Source organism: Apis dorsata, unplaced genomic scaffold (assembly GCF_000469605.1).
Source record: "Apis dorsata unplaced genomic scaffold, Apis dorsata 1.3 scaffold_83, whole genome shotgun sequence".
Lineage (NCBI taxonomy): Eukaryota > Metazoa > Arthropoda > Insecta > Hymenoptera > Apidae > Apis > Apis dorsata.
The window spans coordinates 809,623-813,869 of NW_006263381.1; the positions used below are offsets into that span (position 1 = coordinate 809,623).

The 4,247-nt window shown below is 34.1% G+C and overlaps 1 protein-coding gene across 11 annotated transcripts in view; it reads left to right on the top strand.

Annotated features, from left to right (window-relative positions):
- LOC102676951 (protein couch potato-like) overlaps positions 1-4,247 on the top strand; it is a 170,501-nt gene that overhangs the window by 38,993 nt on the left and 127,261 nt on the right. The gene's annotated exons all lie outside the window — the stretch shown is intronic.

A 4,247-nucleotide genomic window follows, 5' to 3' on the forward strand; every position in this document is an offset into this window, starting at 1 on the left:
AGGGGGAAAAAACACTACCGAGGATTATAAATTTATCAATCCCTGCACGAATAGANTCACTTTTGTTCCATCTTCTCGAGATTATGTCGAATGCTCGAAATAGATTGCATTCGCGCGATTCCAACTTTGTACATTTTCATTGGTATTTGACATGATTTATATTGGTATTTGAAATCGCGTTTCGAATGTGTATAAGTCACAGTGATAAGAGAAAAATTCGAGCATTGGCTAAAGAAAATTTCTGGTCGATCAAATTATCCGAAGTAAATATCGAGTAAATATCGTTGTGGCTCGAAAATAGATAAGGGGGGGGGGCCTATATATATCGATATTCCATCGAGCTATGAGAAGAAGAATGGAGAAGAGGAGACGAAGAAGAAAAAACGGAGCCAGGTGTGCGTGCGCGGAAGAAAAAGGCGCGAAGGCGTGATGGTGGTGGTCGCCGTTCCTTTACGATGCACGGACATCGTGGATGCATGCACCCCGCCCCCTTCTCGCACAGGTTCACCTGGAAGAATCTTAAGGGTCGCTTTTTCACCCTAGGAGCCGCGAAATTAATATTAATGAACGTAAAACTACCGTCGTTTTATGTACCCTCGTGTTGCAAGGAGAGAGGCGTGAGGTGTGTCCGTCGCAAAGAAAAGGAAAAGCTCGAGCCGCCATTATCGCGAGCAAACTCAACAGCGATTTCCTCCAAGCGGATACGGATAACGGATTTGATTTTCATCGCGTTCTTTTTTTTTTCCCGACCGCCTATTCTTCGTTCGTTAATTTCACGAGGGAGAAAGAAGTGCGTAGTTGATAGTCGATGAGTCGAGGTTGAATTCGAACGTTGTTGCTTCTCAGATTTTGTTTAGGATTAGGTAAATGCAAAATGAAAAGGTTGAAGATTCGTAGGAAATTTTATGCGATACTTTCTTTCAATTTCTATCGATTCTTTTCGATTCGAAAAGTCAACGAAAGTTCTCACAGAAATGATCGTGGATTATGGAAAAATTACTCCAATCTTTCTAAAATTTTTCAATGAATTTATTTCTAAATCATCTATGAATTTAATGAGATTTAAAATTTTCACGATCCAGATTCCAGAAGTATTTTATAGAAAAGCTGCTCCAATCTTTCTAAAATTTTTCAATAAATTCATTTCCAAATCATCCATGAATTTGAAAATTTAAAAAATTTCACGATCTAGATTTCAGAAATTTTATAGATCACGAAAAAGCTGCTCCAATCTTCCGCTAAAAATTTTTCAATAAATTCATTTCCAAATCATCCATGAATTTGAAAATTTAAAAAATTTCCAGATTTCAGAAATTTTATAAATCACGAAAAAACTGCTCCAATCTTCCGCTAAAAATTTTTCAATAAATTCAAATCATCCATGAGTTCTAATCGAAGATTTAAAATTTTCACGATCCAAATTTCAGAAATATAAATATATATATATATATATCCGAAAGACATAGTTTCGTTACAAAGAGAACCGTCTCTCCTCCAGTCTTCCATTAAAAATTAAAAAAAAAAAATCTCGCGAATCCACGACTCGTGGAAATTCCATCCATGTCGGTGGAAAGAAAAAGAAAAAAAAAAAAAAAAAAAAAAAAAAGAAAGAGAGAAAATTTTCCCTCTCGAGCATTTCCCTCGGACAGAGAGAGTGCGTTATTAGGAAAATGGCTCGACCTGCTGTCCCTCTTCTCGCGAGGGTATAAGAACGCTTTTCATTATTTCTACCATCTAGAGACACGAAAGAGAAGCGAAAGAGAGGGAGGAGAGAATATAGGAGAGAAGGGAAAAGAAGGGAAAAGGAAGGGAAAGGAGGAAAAGTTTCTCTCCTCTCGGGTGTGGGAGAAGAGCGGTCGAGGGCGAGGGAACGTGGGGATAGGGCCACGTTTCGCACAGCTAGGTGGAGGAAACAAAGGAGAAACGTGTACGTACGGTGGCCACGATGAATAATAAAAAGTGTGCGAGGTCAAACTAATTGTAATATAGAGTTACGCGACATGTGCCCCGATCCTCACATACATTTCACTCTGCCCAACGATTTATATGCATCGATCGAACCTCTGCTAGCTTTTACTTTTCTTGCCGGAGCTCGCATAATAATCCTCGCGTGTCGTTTTCCGGTGTGGCGTCGAAATCGATCGATCGGCTTCCCTCCATTTCCAACGAAATTTCCTTTCGCTTCCCCTTTTGCAATAATTCTCGGATAATACAGGCATCCGTTATTATTGATATATTTTTTTCAAAACCCGAAAACTTTTCGTTTCCACGCTGAAATGGAACCGAGCGTTTTTTCACGAATTATAAATCGGTGGATTTCGAAATAATGGATTCTTTCGATTATTAAAATTATAAAAGAATGGCGGTGATATAATTATCACAATTTTTGATAAATTTATGTAAAAATAAAGACACGAGTAGCTTTGTGTTATGGATAAAGGGAAATTTGAAATTTTTTTGAGTTATGTCATTATAAATTTTTTCTTCGTTAAAATAATAAAAGAAACGTGAATGTGACTTACATTGCTTGACTCACGATTATCACATGTAAAAATAAAGATATGAATAGCTTTCTTATGGATAAAGGAAAATTTGAAATTTTTTTGAATTATGCCATTATTCTTTCTTTCGATCGTTAAAATAATAAAATAAACAAATGTCACTCACATTACTTGACTTACAATTATCACATGAAAAAATAAAGAGTAGCTTTGTGTTATGGATAAAGGGAAATTTGAAATTTTTTTGAATTATGCCATTATTCTTTCTTTCGATCGTTAAAATAATAAAAGAAACGAATGTGACTTACATTGCTTGACTCACGATTATCACATGTAAAAATAAAGATATGAGTAACTTTCTTATGGATAAAGGGAAATTTGAAAATTTTTTTGAGTTACGCCATTCGGTCTCAATGCCAAGCGATACATTCGATTGCGTTTAATATTTGAGATATGTAAGAAATTTTACGTGCACTCTGTCATTTCGTGTTACGATTATCTTCGTGGGATAATCTTCTTTTAAAAATTATTTAAAACTTCGAAAATGTTAATCCTAAGAATTGTAAATCTCTCTTTTTTTTTTTTTTATTACTCTGATTATCTTCGTGGAAGATTATTCGAAACTCTTAATTTCTAAAAATATTATTATTTACGATTCGTGAGACGACGAAGATAAGAATCCAATTCCTCGAAATTAGATCGTTCATCTTCGATTTAATTCGATTTCGATTTTTACACTTTCGTTCGATCTTGTATTTATAAATTTTTCGAACGAAAGACGTTTGATGATTAATTTTTTACTAATACGTATTTGCATAATTACATGCTTTTCTATCGTTCGATAGCAATATATTATAAAATTAGTACCTGAGTAAAGAATTTTCATTGAATTTGTTAAAGTTGCGCGAATATTACTTCGATAATTCGTAAGTTTAACGAACAAAAATTCGAATATGGAGAAAATAGTAATTTATGATAAAAATGATCGAATAATTCGAATTGACCGATTAAAATTTATTTATAATAACTTTCGTAATAATTACCTTTTATCAAAGGTTGCAGAGATTAACGTATGATTTCATTATTGGTAATATATCCTGATCGCGTTTTGTTTGTTCAAATCAATATCATTTCACCGATTTTCCATTAATTAATAAACCAATATTCGCGTAACGAGTTTGGATAATCGATTACTAACCGAACTACTAATTCACTTTATTCGGCGACGAAGATTTATGATTGTAATTAATTAAATTATACTTTGTAAACATCTTTGGCCACGTTTCAAGTTCTTCTACTCCATTCGACTCTTGACCAATATCGATACAACCTACGCTATATTTGTTACCATCTTTTGGAACGAAATTCAAATTTTTTTAAATAATTTCCATTATTCTAAAATTTCGAATTTCAAGACTTTTGAATAATTCAAATCAAAATTAACTTCTTCCCTTTTCTTCTCGATCTTCCATTACGTATATAATTCACGCCATTCTCGATCTAACGAATCGATTCCTCTTAAAAAAATAAAATTGAACAACTACAGGATTGAAAGCGAGAGGCGAGACGCCGATTCAAATTTTATTCGTGGAGGAGATTGACACGATCGAGGAAAGGGTCGATTTTCCTGCGAATTATATTACATAAACTTGAAAATAGAGATCGCGGTTCTCGAAATTATACAAATATCTTCCTTGATCATCCTCGAATCGGATTTATTCCATCACAGTGATTGGAAAAAAAAAA